Source organism: Salmo salar, chromosome ssa20, assembly GCF_905237065.1.
Source record: "Salmo salar chromosome ssa20, Ssal_v3.1, whole genome shotgun sequence".
In the NCBI taxonomy this organism is placed as follows: Eukaryota; Metazoa; Chordata; class Actinopteri; order Salmoniformes; family Salmonidae; genus Salmo; species Salmo salar.
The window spans coordinates 57,760,194-57,781,238 of NC_059461.1; the positions used below are offsets into that span (position 1 = coordinate 57,760,194).

The 21,045-nt window shown below is 42.2% G+C and overlaps 1 long non-coding RNA gene across 1 annotated transcript in view; it reads left to right on the forward strand.

Annotated features, from left to right (window-relative positions):
- Positions 1-21,045, forward strand: part of LOC106580926 (uncharacterized) — a 55,997-nt gene that overhangs the window by 13,093 nt on the left and 21,859 nt on the right. Inside the window, exon 3 of the long non-coding RNA XR_006760982.1 lies at positions 3,585-3,662. This is a non-coding gene — a long non-coding RNA (uncharacterized lncRNA). The remainder of the gene's footprint in view (positions 1-3,584; positions 3,663-21,045) is intronic.

Below are 21,045 nucleotides of genomic sequence, written 5' to 3' on the forward strand. Positions count from 1 at the left end.
TGAGTACCACTCTTCATATTTTCAAGAATGGTGGCATCATGTTATGGGTATGCTTGTTATTGGCACGGACTAGGGAGTTTTTTTATGATAAAAATAAATGGAATACAGATATAAGCAAAGGCAAAATCAGAGTTTGATTGAGAAGTTTTAAAATAATAATGGTACAATATTGTACATGCGCCGAATAGTGTAGACTTTACTGTGAAATGCTTGCTTATGAGCCCTTTCCAACAATACAGAGTAAAACAATTATAAGAAAAGAAAAATAGTAACACAAGAGGAATAAAATATACAAGAATGGAGCTATATACACACACTCACACACACTAACATAGACAAACAGACACACACACACTCATTCACTCTCTCACTCACTTACTCACTCCTCTGTGGAAGGCTCAGGAGAAATAGAGCAGAGAGGAAGCTTCGACCCTTCACTGAGCAAGGGCTGTCTGGTGTCATGGCAACCAGTGTGGATTACCCCACCCTCCCTCCATCAGGAAGAGAGAGAGCATGAGAGAGAGATAGATGGTGGGGTTGGGGTACAGGTATGTCTGCATTAGCCGCTATCTTATTATAGATCAAATAGATATATTTTTGTACCCCTTTTTCGCCCCAATTTTGGAAGTTACAGTCTCCTCCCATCGCTGCAACTCCCGTATGGACTTGGGAGAGGCGAAGGTCGAGAGCCTTGCGTCCTCCGAAACACGAACCCGCCAAGCCACACTGCTTCTTGACCCGGAAGCCAGCCGCACCAATGTGTCGGAGGAAACACTGTACAGCTGGCGACTGTAGTCAGCGTGCATGTACCAGGCCCGCCACATGAGTCGCTAGAGCGCAATGGGACAAGGATATCCCAGCCAGCCAAACCTTCCCCTAATGCTGGGCTAATTGTGCGCGACACAGCCTGGGATCGAACCAGGGTCTGTAGTGACACCTCTAGCACTGCGATGCAGTCACTCCGGAGGCCCTGGATCAAATATATTTTAGAATGAAAATATATCTATTAGGATATTTTAAAGGATCTGATGAATCTGAATACTGTAGCAGAGAGAGCGGAAAGGAAGGTACTAACCTGAAGATAGCTACAGGCTAGCCATAGCTTTCTGTCTTTGTGCTCTGGGTGGGTATCCTGTAAAATATATGATGATAGATAGATGGAATAGAGCAGGGGTGTGGAACTAATTTTTCACCGCGGGCCGCCTTCAGTCTTCAACGAGGTCCGGAGGGCCCCACTGAAAATGTGTTATATTTCCTTGCCGTCAACGTTTGCAAAAAATAGTCCTCTATACATCGTTTTTGGGGAATTTTTGATGCTCCCTGACTAGCTTTCATTTCAGTGATTATTAGTGATTTGGACACAGTCGAGAAACTATGAATTTAGGTCCATTATCTTTTCTACACAGTTTTCATTTGGTTTGAGTCATTAAAAAATATATTGAGTTTGTTTCCCCCCCCCCAAAAAATGATATACTGTACAATATATATCTAACCAACTTGGGCTGGATTGGACCCCGTCGCTATCTTTGACACTCCTGGGATAGAGTGATAGACGAGTGGGGGGTGGCGCAGAAATCTTTAATAGAAGAGATGCTGAGGAGAAACAGGGATGGAAGGTTGGCAAGAGGTTGAGAGAGGCGGGCGGACGACAGACAGAGTGACAAAGAGAAAGGAGGGAGAACGAAATGGAACGATACGAGGAGTCGGGAACGAGGAAAGGTAAGGAAGATAGGACAAGAGGGAGGGAGGGTGGTGTGCAGTGGCGAAAGAGAGGCAGAGAGGAGGGTGGGACATTGGGTTATTTGAGGACACACAAAGAAAGCTTCTCTCATACTGACATCTCTCAAAGCTCCCCTGATGACTGCAGTACACCCCAGCATCAGACTGGAGCCATCCTAACCCTCAGTCCCGCCATCCTGTCCCTCAGTCCACCCCACCCACAACATGGGACAGGGGTTGTGTCTGAAATGGAACCCTATTCCCTAGCCTATATACTGTAGCATACTTATTTTAGGGCTCTGGTCAAAAGCATTGCAATATAGGGAATAGGGTGTCGTTTAGGATACACTTAGGTTGACAAGCTGTGATACCAGTGGGAACCTACAAAACACACACATTCCCTGTTTACCCTACAGTCAGAATAACGTCATTACCTGCTCTGGTGTTCATAACCATTTCCTATTACCTTACATCTTACACCAACGGCTGTGTCTTCTACACCAGGCAGAGGAGCGTTCTACCATTGACAGTCAATCCGTGTCTGAGTCATGACCAGGGCGCACATAATTACACAACACCACTATAGACATTAACTCAAAGTACATGGCATTAACTGCTCCTTTGATGACCTGTGTTACCAGGTAGGCTGGGAGGGAACACGCAGAGGCTACCAGTAAAGCAGAGAGGCTGTCTAGTGGAAGACTAGCGGTGTAGTGCATGGCTATTGGCTAATGGGTGCCCAGAAGGAGGCTCACTGTAATAGCTCTCTGGTTACACCACCGCTACTTGGAATGCAAGGTCATAATTAAGACCTTTTATTACAAAAGGCTTTAAAATTAGAACAGAATCCACTCCAATAAAAGCAACCGCCGGCTAATTTGGAGAGAGAGGTTTTTTTTCCCTGTGTTTTTTGAATCGGTGCCCAGAATAGACCACTCGTCTTGAGAAATGCAAAGAAAAAAAAACGTTCAAAATGAGAATTTCCCCTTTGAAAGATTCCCAGATTTTACAGGCATTATGCGACATGCCAGGAATGAGCGGAATTGCATTTTTATTTGGGTTGTAATTGTTACAATAAAGATAATGGCCGTAAAACACTACTTGTTTCCACTCTATTCTGCATCATGGCTGCCTAATGTAGTCGAGAATCTAGTGTGTCATGCAACAATCATTTACAACAATGATTATTGTTCACTCTCAGTCAATGTGAAGATCATTTTTTAAACCAGCATCTGTTTTTCCCTCTATTGAAATTAGTGTGCTGTGTAAACCACCATCTCTCTGCATGTGATTCAGCAGTTCTGCACATTGACTGATACTAGTGAAGCATCAGATACTGCTCATCTATCTTAGATCCTTCATGCCATATACACTGAGTATACCAAAAATTAGGAACACCTTCCTAATATTGAGTTACACCCCCTTTTGCCCTCAGAACAGCCTCAATATGTCAGGGCATGGACTCTACAAGGTGATGACTCCAATGCTTCCCACAGTTGTGTCAAGTTGGCTGGTGTCCTTTGGGTGGTGGACCATTCTTGATACATACGTGAAAATGTTGACCTTGAAAAATCAGCAGTGTTGCAGTTCTTGACACAAACCTTTACGCCTGGCACCTACTGTCCATACCCCCTTCAAAGGCACTTAACTCTTTTTGTCTTGCCCATTCCCTCTCTGAATGGCACACATACACAATATATGTTTCAATTGTCTCAAGGCTTGAAAATCCTTCTTTAACCTGTCTCCTCCCTTTCATCTACACAGATTGAAGTGTAAAGATCAGGTGTTCCTAATGTTTTGTATACTCAGTGTATGTCAACATAGTGGCATGATGATAAGATATTGGAGTTTTTCCTGTTTTTCAGGAACCAGAGACAGTATCCATAGAAGCCAATGAGAGGAAGAGAGCAGCCTCGCATGATCATTAGCTCCACTTCTGGACTGTGAGTAGAGTATTCTCAGCTGGGTCGTTCCACGAAAAGAGGGCCTTTTGCATCCCTTTGATATTTTAAGTAGAAATTGTGCACCAATATTGAATTTAAAAGCCTGCTATATTAAGTGCACTGGAAAATTCAATTAATCTGATTAAAAAAATATATAATTAAAGAATTCTGCACTTATCATTAACATAACCCACTTAACCCCAACATTTCTTAAAGATTTCACCATCATTGTAAAACCCAGTTTTTTTGTTGCTTTGACAAAGTAATTTCAGAAGAGTATTATTGATTTCATGTGATTAGTGATCCATTTACATCTGTCTCTCATTTTAAGGTCAACCGTGTTAGTGAACTGAACTCTCTTTTTAATATGTTGAAACTATTCATTTTAAATGTTTTTTCAAAAGAAACATTCAAATAGTTAAATCATAGTGTGAAAGCAGGTGAGCTGGTTCTACTTTTTTTGACCATTATCTGGTGTTTTGTGGTCAAAAACCGAGCGGGTCAAGCATAGCACCTCAACCCTGTTACCCATAGATAGACAGGCTAAAAATGTTTTAACAATTGCGATTTTTTTGTGAAGTTTGCATTCAATTGCTACTCCCTGTTGCAAACAACAACTTCCATTCCCCCTGTCAAAAAGGGGATTTTTGGCTGATTTAAGATGAAATCATCAAACCTGTTACTTTATTTCAATTAACCTCTCGAGATGGGAAAACGTGTTTTTATTACGTTGAAGGTGCTCTTTATGACAGAATGTTAAAATTTGGTGAAATCAAAAGTTGCTTTTGACCAAGTTACACTACTCAAAAGGCACTGAATTGGTGGAATGATCCAGCTACTTTTACCACGACTACTTTTACCTGTAGTATCTGTATTGGAGCAGTTCTTGGAGCTAGCCACCCTGCTGGAATGTACCTTGAATGGTCTACTGAGATGGAGGAGATGGTAAACAAACACAGTGAAGGGTCTGGGCCTCCTCCCTCAGCTCTGTTCAGCGACTGCAGCTTTTCCCTCTCTATGGTCATTAGCCTATACATACATCAGCTGACCTGCCAACAGATGCATTTACATAAGTATTCAGATCCCAACCGTCCGTGATTGGGAGTCCCATAGGACGGCCCAGTATCATCCGGGTTTGGCCGGTGTAGGCCGTCATTGTAAAAAATTCTTTCCTGGTTAAATAAAGGTGATTCTTTTTAAACAAAAATCATTTAAAAAACGAAATGTACTCAGTACTCTGTTAAAGCACCGTTGGCAGTGATTACAGCCTCGAGTCTTCTTGGGTATGACGCTACAAGCTTGGCACAGCTGTATTTGGGGAGTTTCTCCCATTCTTCTCTGCAGATCCTCTCAAGCTCTTGTCAGGTTGGATGGGGAGTAACAATGCACAGCTTTTTCAGGTCTCCAGACATGTTTGATCGGGTTCAAGTCCGTGCTCTGGCTGCGCCACTCAAGGACATTCAGAGACTTGTCCCAAAGCCACTCCTGCGTTGTCTTGGCTGTGTGCTTAGGGTTGTTGTCCTGTTGGAAGCTAAATCTTCGCCCCAAACCTTCGCCCTGCGCCAGTCCTGAGCGCTCTGAAGCATGTTTTCATCAAGGATCTCTCTGTACTTTGCTCCATTCATCTTTCCCTCAATCCTGACTAGTCTCCCAGTCCCTGCCGCTGAAAAACATCCCCACAGCATGATGCTGCCACCACCATGCTTCACTGTAGGGATTGTGCCAAAATGTGTGCAAAGCTGTCATCAAGACAAAGGGTGGCTGCTTTGAAGAATCTCAAATATAAAATATATTAACACTTTTTTGGTTACTACATGATTCCATATGTGTTATTTCATATGTAAAAAATAGTCAAATAAAGAAAAACCCTTGAATGAGTAGGTGTGTCAAAATATTGACTGGTACTGTATTTTCAAAGAAACGTGGATCATCATTATTTGGTCCATAAAGGTTAATGAGACATATCTGGTCCAATGACAGATCAGTTTGGACAATGTGCACATTCCGATCAAAATGACTGTTAATTAATATCATCACCCTTTTTGAATTTCTTTGTCCATGGGAGAAGTATATTTCACCCCCCCCCCAGTCCTTTTTCCACATAACTTAATGAGTTGAATGAGTTTCCTGTAAACAAAATATATTATATTCTTTCTCTTAAAGCCAGGTAAATATTGCTTGTCTTTTCTTATTATCTGCTAAGCCATTACAATTATAACTGGCTATATTTATTTCACCAATTACCATAATGAGATACAAGTTTCAGATCTATTTATCATAATATATGTTTGTAAATTTACCGTTGAAAAGTACCATAATGATTGCGTGTCCATATAGCTGTACCATGATATTTTTATTGCTACTATGTAACCCTCCAATTGTTCTCCAATATTCCACCCGCTAAAGCCCCTCCCCATCCCAAGTTGGGTTGTCATCCCAGTGACCGGCAGGCCACCCACATCCCCCCCGGATCCCTAGGCCCCCCGAGAGGCCAGAACCCATTCTTTGAAAACACGATGCCACCCACAGAACAGAAGCAGATCAACCGCCAAAAGCATTTCCAATGCTCTCACCTCAGTTTTCTTTATATACAGTGCCTTGCGAAAGTATTCGGCCCCCTTGAACTTTTCGACCTTTTGCCACATTTCAGGCTTCAAACATAAAGATATAAAACTGTATTTTTTTGTGAAGAATCAACAACAAGTGGGACACAATCATGAAGTGGAACGAAATTTATTGGATATTTCAAACTTTTTTAACAAATAAAAAACGGAAAAATTGGGCGTGCAAAATTATTCAGCCCCCTTAAGTTAATACTTTGTAGCGCCACCTTTTGCTGCGATTACAGCTGTAAGTCGCTTGGGGTATGTCTCTATCAGTTTTGCACATCGAGAGACTGAAATTTTTGCCCATTCCTCCTTGCAAAACAGCTCGAGCTCAGTGAGGTTGGATGGAGAGCGTTTGTGAAGAGCAGTTTTCAGTTCTTTCCACAGATTCTCGATTTGATTCAGGTCTGGACTTTGACTTGGCCATTCTAACACCTGGATATGTTTATTTGTGAACCATTCCATTGTAGATTTTGCTTTATGTTTTGGATCATTGTCTTGTTGGAAGACAAATCTCCGTCCCAGTCATCAGGTTTTCGTCCAGAATGGTCCTGTATTTGGCTCCATCCATCTTCCCATCAATTTTAACCATCTTCCCTGCCCATACTGAAGAAAAGCAGGCCCAAACCATGATGCTGCCACCACCATGTTTGACAGTGGGGATGGTGCGTTCAGGGTGATGAGCTGTGTTGCTTTTACGCCAAACATAACGTTTTGCATTGTTGCCAAAAAGTTCGATTTTGGTTTCATCTGACCAGAGCACCTTCTTCCACATGTTTGGTGTGTCTCCCAGGTGGCTAGTGGCAAACTTTAAACGACACTTTTTATGGATATCTTTAAGAAATGGCTTTCTTCTTGCCACTCTTCCATAAAGGCCAGATTTGTGCAGTATACGACTGATTGTTGTCCTATGGACAGAGTCTCCCACCTCAGCTGCAGATCTCTGCAGTTCATCCAGAGTGATCATGGGCCTCTTGGCTGCATCTCTGATCAGTCTTCTCCTTGTATGAGCTGAAAGTTTAGAGGGACGGCCGGGTCTTCGTAGATTTTCAGTGGTCTGATACTCCTTCCAGTTCAATATTATTGCTTGCACAGTGCTCCTTGGGATGTTTAAAGCTTGGGAAATCTTTTTGTATCCAAATCCGGCTTTAAACTTCTCCACAACAGTATCTCGGACCTGCCTGGTGTGTTCCTTGTTCTTCATGATGCTCTCTGCGCTTTAAACGGACCTCTGAGACTATCACAGAGCAGGTGCATTTATACGGAGACTTGATTACACACAGGTGGATTCTATTTATCATCATTAGTCATTTAGGTCAACATTGGATCATTCAGAGATCCTCACTGAACTTCTGGAGAGAGTTTGCTGCACTGAAAGTAAAGGGGCTGAATAATTTTGCACGCCCAATTTTTCAGTTTTTTATTTGTTAAAAAAGTTTGAAATATCCAATACATTTTGTTCCACTTCATAATTGTGTCCCACTTGTTGATTCTTCACAAAAAATTACAGTTTTATATCTTTCTGTTTGAAGCCTGAAGTGTGGCAAAAGGTCAAAGTTCAAGGGAGCCGAATACTTTCGCAAGGCACTGTATAGATATTAAAAAACGATATATATTCAAAAATATTGCGTAACTTAATCCCCATCATTAACAATTAATATGCGTAATAATGTTGATAGATCATGCAAAGGATTGTTACCGATAACCAGGATTGCCATTGCATTACATTTTTGTCATCCTATATTGTCCCTAACATCATTACTCCCTAGCAACAGATGTGGAATACACACACATACTCTTACACACTCAACCCTTTTCCTTACAATCAGCTCAGATGCCCAACGGTTGTTACATCCCAGAGACCAACTCAAGAAAGGATTTGATTTACAAATGCATATACAGTTTCAGCTGTTTGAGAAAGCATGCAAGATTTAGCAACATTTTCAAAAATGGGGATATTTGATTAACCAATGTCAAGTCCTAGTTGATGAAAGATCAGATACACTCCCTTCCCCTGAAACACACTGGTCCCCCATTGTGACCATTTCCCCAAGCATCTCTGTGCAGTCAGACCTTTGATTATTTTGTGCCACCAGGGTCACAATAATATGCCCCCTGAAGGAAAATCTTAACGCTACAGCATACAATGACATTCTAGATGATTCTGTGCTTCCTACTTTGTGGCAACAATTTGGGGAAGACCCTTTCCTGTTTCAGCATGACAATGCCCCAGTGCACAAAGTGAGGTCCATAAAGAAATGGTTTGTTGAGTTCGGTGTGGAAGAACTTGACTGGCCTGCACAGAGCCCTGACCTCAACCCCATCAAACACCTTTGGGATGAATTGGAACACCAACTGCGAGCCAGGCTTAATCGCCCAACAAAATCCCTGTACCAACACACATAATACTAACCCCAGCAGAGTCTGCCTGCTGCCCATGACAGCAGCAAATGGACCACTCCTATACCTTTCATTTTTATCATTTCAATTGCAGTCTGTTTATTGTTTTTGGCAAAAAAACAGCCTCAAGTACATGTCGTCTACAACACTTGCAACCACAGACATCCATTACAATTCTTTGTAAATGAACAATGTAATGAGCAGATGAAAGCTTGAAAGGATTTGACTGAGTGAGCGTGGCAAACAATCCCAGGCATTAACCTGGTGCAGAGGAGGAGGAGTCATTGCAAGGTTAAAGCCCAGCAGCACGTCGTAGAAAGAGAGAGAAGTGGGATAAGGACCCGATGCCAGGAATACATTTTGAGGACAGCAGAAAAGGCCAAGTTCCTCTAGCAAATTGCTTTGGGGTTACAGAGATAATGCTGAAAGCTTTAAGCTGAGGGTTTTTCAGTCTGGGGCCTGGAGCCTCTGTCTACTGCAGCTCATAGCTACCGCAGCTGCTAGAAATAGAGAGACAGAGAGAGAGCGTGAGAGAGAGAGGGAGAGAGAGAGACAGAATCTTGGATGTTGTCCCTGATCCAAGCCAGGATGGGCGACGTGGGGTGTAGGGTACGTCAGACCAGCCTGGCATAAACTGTCTGTACCCGACAACACACCACTAGAGCTGATGTGGGGTTTCGGGGTGGGGGCAGGGTGTTTTGAAGAGGAAGGGGTTGGGTATGCGTGTGTGTGTGTGCGTGTGTGTGTGTGTGTGTGTGTGTGTGTGTGTGTGTGTGTGTGTGTGTGTGTGTGTGTTTGTGTGCAGCAATGCCATGCCCTCCCCAGCTCTGCTGGCTCCAGAAGGTTTGCCGTGCCCAACGCCGAGGGAGCTGCCAGTGCTGAGCTGTCTGGCACTTCTCCCCTCTGCAGGGCATTGATTAAGTGACACAAAACAGCACAGCACAGCGCTACTGCCTCACCTGCCATTAGCTGAGCCAGTGCCTGCCAATGCCCACACATGAGTCAGGGAATATTGGCGTGGTTCGAGACAGACTATCAGGCAATAAGAGCTGTCTGTGTTTTGTGGCAGAGAGAGGGGGGAAAGAGTGGGAGAGAGAAAGAGAGAGAAAAAGAGAGGGGGGAGTGGGGGGAGAAAGAGAGTGAGGGAATGAGAGAGAGAAGGGGAGAGAATGAAAAGAGAGAGGAAGAGAGAAAGGGATTGAGAGAGAGCCTTTGAAATGGTGACAGAGATGAGCTGGTTACAGGGAGACATGGCTCTGCGGTTGTTTGGAGATTAAATGTACGATGGCACGTTTGAATATTTGAATATTTTCGAGAGGCTTTAATGAACCTGTCAAAGTGAAAAAATGGTTATTGAAACCTAGTAATGAGAGAAGTTAAGCAACCAAACGCTTCATGCATAACTGTTGTGGATAGTTACGGCTGATATGACGGCGAACCTCTACAAAGCAGCGATATCTAGGCTGCAACAATAGATAATTAAACAAAGAAACAACTATGATTAGAGCTCGTCGTCTTATTGGGGTTAACATACAACTGAACTGAAACAGAGCAGTTCTGAGCATGTTTCAGATGAATGATTTTACTATGGGAACAGCTGCTGACTTGCCACCAGTGCATTTCCGTGTGCGTGTGCGTGTGTGCGTGTGCGTGTGCGTGTGTGTGTGTGTGTGTGTGTGTGTGTGTGTGTGTGTGTTCAAGCGCCTGCCTGTGTGAGGGCTGTCAGAGGATCTGATCATCTGTCATTAACCAGTAAGAGCTGGTGGACTTCCATTGCCTCTTAAAACAAGATTGTCTGCAGTTTTGTTTTTTGACAGAGGATGCGGTTGTCATTTCTACTCTAAATTCTAATACCCAATACAGTCATTGTTTTATTGGTTTATGTGGCAAACAACTTGGTATGCTGAGGTCAGGGAAACATTATTAATTCAGCTAATAATGGCATAGCTGCTGCTACTTATTATCTATGCATAGTCACTTTACCTCTACCTACATGTACATATTACCTCAATTACCTTGACTAACCTGTGCCCCCCACACATTGACTCTGTACCGGTACCCCCTGTATATAGCCTCATTACTGTTATTTAATTGTTGCTCTTTAATTATTATAATTTTTTCTATTTTCTTTATTTTTATTGATTGTTTACTTCAGTTTATTTGCTAAATAATGTCTTAACACTTATTTTTATTAAAACTGCATTGTTGGTTAAAGGCTTGTAAGTAAGCATTTCACCTTAAGGTCTACACCTGTTGTATTCGGCGCATGTGACAAATCAAATTTGAATTGATTTCAGTAGATTGCTTGAATGTGCGGCATGTCTAGCGTGTACATTACCTACCAAAGGTAGGGAAAGGAATAGTAGAGACCATGACCTGAAACATTGTAGACACTGGTAGTGTAATGTTAGGTAGACCAGGGTTCTGAAACTTTTTGGGGCCGGGGACCCCTTTTGTGATAACAAATTCATCAGCGACCCCTCATAATCAGAACACAGCTCAAGTGGGATATAAATAGCATACAAGGAGTTATACTATGACTTTGGCAGTGCATGGCCGGACAAACCAAGTCTTTGGCCCTGGGAAGGAACATGTTAAAGGCCCTTCCTTTGGCATCAGAGAGAAATGTTGTAGTTTTCAAGCAAATTTTCTGCAATTCTACTAATTTTGTCATGGGGCAGAGAGACTTTTTGTTGTTACAGCTTTTAAGCTAATATCCTGCAATTCTACACATTTTGCCATGAGGCAGAGCAAAATAAATGCAGTTTTAAAGCTTCAATAACATTGCATTTATTTTAAAAAAAAATTAAATCAACGTTTTAAGGGGAATATAAGAAGTATTGAGTTGAACAATTGATTATTGGTGGAGTACTGGGGATACCAATATCCCTGTGAGCCTTCCAGGCCAATGTTGCCCATGGTTAAACACATCAATTGTAGATTAAAGGAGCTATATGTCATATTTTTGCATTGTAATTTCAGCAGAGTTCCTTAATGTATTTACAGTAGTACTGGAATGATAGTGTTTCATACATTTTGGGGGGAGGAAATATTGTGAAACACTATCATTCCACTATTACTGTATACAGTACATTAAGGGCATTTTCTGAAATTACAATACAAAACAATTACATATAGCTCCTTTAATATCATTACATTGTATTGTATTACAACCTCTAAACGCATTCCTTGGATCCCTTGGCCAAAATCTGTTTAATCTGTTGTTGTTAGTAATATTCATACAAAAGAAATGTAATTGTAATTTTATATATACAGTTGAAGTCGGAAGTTTACATACACTTAGGTTGGAGTCATTAAAACTCGTTTTTCAACCACTCCACAAACTTCTTGTTAACAAACTGTAGTTTTGGCAAGTCGGTTAGGACATCTACTTTGTGCATGACACAAGTCATTTTTCCAACAATTGTTTACAGACAGATTATTTAACTTATAATTCACTGTTTCACAATTCCAGTGGGTCAGAAGTTTACATACACTAAATTGACTGTGGCTTTAAACAGCTTGGAAAATTCCAGAAAATGATGTCATGGCTTTAGAAGCTTCTGATAGGCTAATTGACATACTTTGAGTCAATTGGAGGTGTACCTGTGGATGTTTCAAGGCCTACCTTCAAACTCAGTGCCTCTTTGCTTGACATCATGGGAAAATCAAAAGAAATTAGCCAATATCTCAGAAAAAAATTGTGGTTCATCCTTGGGAGCAATTTCCAAATGCCTGAAAGTACCACGTTCATCTGTACAAACAATAGTACGCAAGTATAAACGCCATGGGACCACGCAGCCATCATACCGCTCAGGAAGGAGACGCGTTCTGTCTCCTAGAGATGAACGTACGTTGGTGCGAAAAGTGCAACTTAATCACAGAACAACAGCAAAGGACCTTGTGAAGATGCTGGAGGAAACGGGTACAAAAGTATCTATATCCACAGTAAAACGAGTCCTATATCGACATTTCCTGAAAGGCCGCTCAGCAAGGAAGAAGCCACTGCTCCAAAACCGCCATAAAAAAACCAGACTACGGTTTGCAACTGCACATGGGGACAAAGATCATACTTTTTGGAGAAACGTCCTCTAGTCTGATGAAATAAAAATAGAACTGTTTGGCCATAATGACCATCGTTATGTTTGGAGGAAAAAGGGGGAGGCTTGCAAGCCGAAGAACACGATCCCAACCGTGAAGCACCCCGGGTGGCAGCATCATGTTGTGGGGGTGCTTTGCTGCAGGAGGGACTCGTGCACTTCACAAAATAGATGGCATCATGAGGCAGGAAAATTATGTGGATATATTGAAGCAACATCTCAAGACATCAGTCAGAAAGTTAAAACTTGGTCGCAAATGGGTCTTCCAAATGGACAATGACCCCAAGCATACAAAGTTTTGGCAAAATGGCTTATGGACAACAAAGTCCTGAAACTGAAAAAGTGTGTGCGAGCAAGGATGCCTACAAACCTGACTCAGTTACACCAGCTCTGTCAGGAGGAATGGGTCAAAATTCACCTAACTTATTGTGTGAAGCTTGTGGAAGGCTACCCAAAACGTTTGACCCGAAAGTTAAACAATTTAAAGGCAATGCTACCAAATACAAATTGAGTGTATGTAAACTTCTGACCCACTGGGAATGTGATGAAAGAAATAAAAGTTAAAACTATTAATTTGACATTTCACATTCTTCACAGTCTTCTTTTTACTAGGATTAAATGTCAGGAAAAAGTGAGTTTAAATGTATTTGGCTAAGTTGTATGTAAACTTCCGACTTCAACTGTATATAGGTTTGGACACACCTACTCATTCAAGGGTTTTTCTTTATTTGTACTATTTTCTACATTGCAGAATAATAGTCAAGACATCAAAACTATGAAATAACACATATGAAATCATGTAGTAACCATAAAAGTGTTAAACAAATGAAAATATATTTTAGATTTTAGATTCTTCAAAGTAGCCACCCTTTGCCTTGATGAAAGCTTTGCACACTCGTGGCATTCTCTCAACCAGCTTCACCTGGAATGCTTTTCCAACAGTCTTGAAGGAGCTCCCACACATTCTGGGCACTTGTTGGCTGTTTTTCCATCACTCTGCGGTCCAACTCATCCCAAACCATCTCATTAGGGTTGACGTCGGGTGATTGTGGAGGCCAGGTTATCTGATGCAGCACTCCATCACTCTCCTTCTTGGTCAAATAGCTCTTACACAGCCTAAAGGTTTGTTGGGTCATTTTCCTGTTGAAAAAGAAATGATGGCGTATTGCTGTGGTAGCCATGCAGGTGTGCCTTGAATTCTAAATAAATCACAGACAGTGTCACCAGCAAAGCACTCCCACGCCATCATACCTCCTCCTCCATGCTTCACGGTGGGACCCACACACGAGGAGATCATCCGTTGACCAACTTTGCTTCTCACAAAGACACTGCAGTTCGAACCAAAAATCTAGAATTTGGACTCCAAAAGGACTGATTTCCACCGGTCTAATGTCCATTGCTTGTGTTTCTTGGCCCAAGCAAGTCTCTTCTTCTTATTGGTGTCCTTTAGTAGTAGTTTATTTGCAGCAATTCAACCATGAAGGCCTGATTCACGCAGTCTGAACAGTTGATGTTGAAATGTGTCTGTTACTTGAACTCTGTGAAGCATTTATTTGGTCTGCAATTTCTGAGGCTGGTAACTCTAACAAACTTATCCTCTGCAGCAGAGGTAACTCTGGGTCTTCCTTTCCTGTGGCAGTCCTCATGAGAGCCAGTTTCATCATAGCACTTGATGGTTTTTGCGGCTGCAATTGAAGAAACTCTCAAAGTTCTTGAAATTTTTCGGATTGACTGATCTTCATGTGTTAAAGTAATGATGGAATGTTGTTTCTCTTTGCTTATTTGAACTGTTCTTGCCATAATATGGACTTGGTCTTTTACCAAATACAGCGATCTTATGTATACCACCCCTACCATGTCACAACACAACTGATTGGCTCAAACGCATTAAGATAGAAAATGAATTCCTCAAATTAACTTTTAAGAAGGCTCACCTGTTAATTGAAATCCGTTCCAGGTGACTACCTCATGAAGCTGGTTGAGAGAATGCCAAGAATGTGCAAAGCTGTCATGAAGGCAAAAGGCGACTACTGTAACGCCCTGGCCATAGAGAGGGGTTTTTGTTTTTTATTTTTGGTTAGGCCAGGGTGTTACATTGGGTGGGCGTTCTATGTTCATTTTTCTATGTTTTTTATTTCTTTGTTTTGGGCCGTGTGTGGCTCCCAATCAGGCACAGCTGTAGTTCATTGTTGCTGATTGGGAGTCACACATAAGGAACCTGTTTTTCCTTTGGGTTTTGTGGGGGATTGTTTCTGTTTAGTGTTTTGCACCTGACAGGACTGTTTGGCTGTCGGTTTTCTTGTTTTGTTGTATAGTGTTCTTACGTTTATTAAAATTCCTGAAGATGAACACTAACTCCGCTGCACCTTGGTCTACTTCCACAGACAGCCGTTACAACTACTTTGAAGAATCTCAAATATAAAACCTACTTTGATTTGTTTAACACTTTTTTTGGTTACTACATGATTCCATATGTGTTATTTCATAGTTTTGATGTCTTCACTATTATTCTATGTAGAAAATAGTAAAAGTAAAAAAATACCCTGGAATAAGTAGGTGTGTCCAAAATTTTGACTCGTACTGTACACTACCGTTCAGAAGTTTGTAGTCACTTAGAAATGTCCTTGTTTTTGAAAGAAAAGCAATTTTTTTTGCACCTTTAAAATAACATCGAATTGATCAGAAATACAGTGTAGACATTGTTAATGTTGTAAATTACTATTGTAGCTTATGGAACATCTACATATGTGTACAGAGGCCCATTATCAGCAACCATCATTCCTGTGTTCCAGTGGCACGTTGTGTTAGGTAATCCAAGTTGATCATTTTAAAAGGCTAATTGATCATTAGAAAACCCTTTTGCAATTATGTTAGCACAGCTGAAAACTGTTGTTCTGATTAAAGAAGCAATAAAACTAGCCTTCTTTAGACTGGTTGAGTATCTGGAGCATCAGCATTTGAGGGTTCAATTGCAGGCTCAAAATTGCTAGAAACAAAGACCTTTCTTCTGAAACTCATCAGTCTATTATTGTTCTGGGAAATGAAGGTTATTCCATGCAAGAAACTGAAGATCTCGTACAACGCTGTGTACTACTCCCTTCGCAGAACAGCGCAAACTGGCTCTGACCAGAATAGAAAGAGGAGTGGGAGGCCCCGGTGCACAACTGAGCAAGAGGACAAGTACATTAGAGTGTCTAGTTTGAGAAACAGACGCCTCACAAGTCCTCAACTGGCAGCTTCAATAAATAGTACCTGCAAAACACCAGTGAGAATCCCTGACGTAGGCCATCCCTTTAAACTGTAATTTAGAGTCCAAAGACGCAGAGACCGATAGTCTGTCGCCCATTGTAACATAGCTACACTGCCCTGGAGAAATTGCTTCGAAAAGTATGAAAGCCAATGGTCCAATATTCTAGAACACTGCTGTGCAGACACGTACACATTTTTGGAATCTGATAAGCGCTTAAGTCCGACCCGGGATTCAATCCCCAACAACAACAACACTTTGAGCTCCTGAAGCTAGCATGCTAACCATTACCCTACCAAAACCATGGTCTTGGTTGGTGAGGACACACTACCGGGTGTTAACTAACATGCTAAACACTACCGCACCGTTCCTAGCGCACACAGCTAACTACTTCACTTCTGCTTAACTAGCACGTTGATGAAACAGAATCATCTACCCATGATTGATAGCAGTAATCTTGATTTCCTCTGTATGTACTGAAGAATAGTTTTTTTTCATTATTAGACTCTGTTAGCTCGCTGAGCTCAAGCCTAGGCATTAGTTCGGGGTGTGAACACAAGTCTCAGACTTAGTCTCAGTTACTTATCACACTACCGTGGCTCACCAAATCACCTTCATTATTACACTCATACTAGTTTTCACCTCTCTGAAAATGGAATTCGACTTCACTGAATGATGCAAGCATTTGTCTCGCTACAATTTACGGTTGATTACTGTCGTACCCGGTAGTGGAGCATTAGGATTTTCCAACTGCTGATTAGTCACGGGCCCTCCATGTCTCTTAATTTTCTCATAGCCCTTTGAGTTTGAAGAATTCTCTCATCCAGCCTTTGATCTTATCTATTCAATTAGTCGTTAGCCTACCCTCCCTCCCTTTCCTGACCTCACCTCCCCTCCCTTCTCCTCCCTTTCCCTCCTCTCTACCTCTCTTCCCCTCCTCTCTCCACAGACCCTGCCTGCCAGAGTATTATGAACTAGAAATCTGCTGGATCCTCTAAGGATGTGACCCGCACTTCTTTATAAAAGGATTTTCCATTATGTCCTGTAGCTGTGTGTGTGCGTGCTCGAGTACTGTAAGTGTGTGTTAGAGAGAGACGGTGATGGAGGGTGAAACAGGGTGAGAGAGCAATAGACGGACAGAGGGAGGCATATCTGTCCTAACTGTTCATGATCTGATACTGACACAACCCACTGAAACGCATCCCTGTATGAAACATTAGAACCACATACAGTGTGTGGTAGGTACAGTGTTAGAACTCGCTTTCATTTATACAGTACAGAAAAAAAAACAGATTTAACTGTACGGTAATCCTGACCAAGAACTAGCATGAAACATTATATTGAAGAAAAGCGATACACACACACACGCACGCACGCACGCACACACGCACGCACACAGTGGGAGCAGGTTCTAACAGCCCCTGGCAGGTCCTGTGCCTTGACCCTGCTCCTCTAGTTGGGAGCGGTGAGGTTGCTGCAGAAGGAACAATGGAGCTCTTTGTGCTGTCGGCTCTCTGGCTCTGAGAGAGAGAGAGAGAGAGAGGGAGAGAGAGAGAGAGAGAGAAAAAGCTGCAAAATGTCTTCCCCAGATGAAACTGCATATTGTTTCCCAGTGAGAGTTGCTCAGTTTTCTCTGTCTGTCCCCCTGCACACCACTCATACCCACCAGGCCTTAGCACAGCCTCTGCCTGGCTGCACTGCTTTTTGTCAGACCCACTGGCCTTCCCCTCATCTGCCGCTGCCCCGCACCAATTATGTTCTACTGTAAATACCACACACATGCACATACAAATGCATGCACATACTGTACACACACACATGCATGCATGAAAACACAAACATGCTCACACATGTACACCCGCACAAAACACGCATGCTCACACGTAATCCCTCAAGGATGATCTCTTCCTCACTGTTTTTTTTGGTGGCTTGATTGTTGTGGGTCCGGCTGTGGCTGAGCAGGCCGATTCTGGAGCCTCAGACCTGTCCACTGACGTTGCAAGTGAGTTTGGAGATGAGGGGAGTTTCTTGACTGGTTGGTCTTAAACTGCCATTTAAAGGGGCAGTACATCAACATTTGAAATATACTTAATTTGATTTATCCATTGATCCTGAGAGACAATGACAAAACATATGCCTTAGTTTTGTTTATTTACTTACCCCACAGCCAGCATTAGCATCGCTGCTAGTGAAACAATGGGAGTGGTAGAGCCAGGATGCTTCAAAAAGCATGCCCAAATCCTCAGTCACTTCAAACCAAATGTTATAGCGACCTAAATACCATAACAAGTTGCCAAGTTGCACATATAGAATATTGAAGAGTATATAGGAATTCCCCCAAAGTCCAGATTGTTACAGAAACAGGAAACAATTATTTTGATTTATTAAGAACAAGTTGATCAACAAAGTCATGATCAAAATGACCCCATTCGGTAGTTTGATGGTTAAACAGACAGATTTTGATGGGGATTTTTGTATTATACTAATTAGATGTCCGTACTTGCGCAGACAACGACCTGAAGTCACCAGGTGGCTCTATTTGTGGTGTGGAGTTGCCAGTTTGTTGCGTTATGTATTGCTTTTCCGGGTGTCTTTGTACCTTTTCTTTTGTCCCCCTTTGCATCCATTTCCCCTTTTCCAGTTGCCCGTACACAATGATTTGGGATTCTTTGCTGGGAATGTTTGCCTGGGTCAGGACGCTGACGTTGGACCGTCGATCCTCCCATCTGATGCTCAGTATCTCCCTCAAGAACTGTTGCTGCTGGGGCTCCAGTTTTTGAAGGTGTGTGTGTGTATGTGACACACACACACACACACACACACACACACACACACACACACACACACACACACACACACACACACCATGTTTTATGATGTATTGCACTGAATGGAACCATAGCTCCTATTTTAGGCCCTCTGTTTGTTTGTGTTGTATTTAAAAAGGAGAATCACACTTTGAGCTAGTCGGCTGTTTTCAGGGATTGACTCACTTCATGTAAACAATGACCGAAGAGAAAAAGGTTGCTACATTGGTAGAACTGTACTGGCTTTAGACCTTTTACAGCAGTTTCAATCAGACAGAGTCCACCTCAACTCAAACATATTGAACAAAAATATAGACGCAACATGCAACAATTTCAACGTTTTTACTGAGTTACAGTTCATATAATGAAATAAGACAATTGAAATAAATTGATTAGGCCCTAATCTATGGATTTCACATGACTGGGCAGGGATGCAGCCATGGCTGGGCCTTGGAGGGCAGTGCTTTAATTATGTGGCACATACACTTGGAGTAGCATAATTAACACCCTGTTCTATTGCTTTGATATGGGCCACATACAGTGCATTCGGAAGTTATTCAGACCTCTTACCATTTTCCACATTTTGTTACATTACAGCCTTATGCTAAAATGGATTACATCGTTTTTTTCCCCTCAACAATCTACACAAAATACCCCATGAAGACAAAATAGGTTTTTAGAAATTTTTGCTAATGTATAATTTTTTTACAAAAATATCATATTTACATAATTATTCAGACCCTTAATTCAGTACTTAGTTGAAGCACCTTTGGCAGCGATTACAGCCTCGAGTCCTCTTGGGTATGACGCTACAAACTTAGCCCACCTGTATTTGGGCAGTTTCTTCCATTCTTCTCTGCAGATCCTCCCAAGCTCTGTCAGGTTGGATGGGGAGCTGCACAGTTTTTTTTCAGGTCTCTCCAGAGATGTTCGATCGGGTTCCGAGCTCTGGCTGAGCCACTCAAGGACATTCAGGGACTTGTCCCAAAGTCTCTCCTGCGTTGTGCTCAGGCTTCTTGACCTGTTGGAAGGTGAAGGTCCTGAGGTCCTGAGCGCTCTGGAGCATGTTTTCATCAAGGATCTCTCTGTACTTTGCTCCGTTCATCTTTTTCTCAATCCTGACTAGTCTCCCAGTCCCTGCCTCTGAAAAACATCACCACAACATGATGCTGCCACCACCATGCTTCACCGTAGGGATGGTGCCAGGTTTCCTCCAGATGTGACGCTTGGCATTCAGGCCAAAGAGTTCAATCTTGGTTTCTTCAGACCAGAGAATCTTGTTTCTCATGGTCTGAGAGTCCTTTAGGTGCCTTTTGGCAAACTAAGCGGACTGTTTTGTGCCTTTTACTGAGGAGTGGCTTCCGTCTGGCCACTCTACCATAAAGGCCTGATTGGTGGAGTGCTGCAGAGATGGTTGTCCTTCTGGAAGGTTCTCCAATCTCCACAGAGGAACTCTGGAGCTTTGTTAGAGTGACCATCGGGTTCTTGGTCACCTCCCTGACCAAGGCTCTTCTCCCCCGATTGCTCAGTTTGGCCGGGCGGCCAGCTCTAGGAAGAGTCTTGGTGGTTCCAAACTTCTTCCATTTACAAATAATGGAGGCCACTGTTTTCTTGGGAACCTTCAATGCTGCAGAAATGTTTTGGTACCCTTCCCCATATCTGTGCACTGTCAAATGTGGGACCTTTTATAAATATTGACAAGTGTGTGCCTTTCCAAATCATGTCCAATCAATTGAATTTAACACAGGTGGACTCCAAACAAGTTGTAGAAACAGGATGTAGCTGAACTCAAAGTCTCATAGTAAAGGGTCTAAATACTTATCTAAATAAGGTATTTCAGTTTTTTATTTTTAATACATTTGCACAAATGTCTAAAAACCTGTTTTCACTTCGTCATTATGGGGTATTGTGTTTAGCTTGATGAGGATATTTTTTTATTTAATCAATTTTAGAATAAGGCTGTAAAGTAACAAAAGGTGGAAAAGGATAAGGGGTCTGAATACTTCCTGAATGCACTGTACACTTGCCAGTGGTTATATTAGTGAAAGGGAGAGAATCTTTGCGCTACTGCCTAACCGTCTCCATAAGATCAGCTCCAAACCTCGCTAGTCACTTTATACACTCTACTTTTTTATGTGTGAAGAGTGAAGACTCCAACGTAGCTCTTTCCTCGAAATCCAGTTTCAACTCTCACTGTATTCTGCTTGTACTGGGTTTGACAGC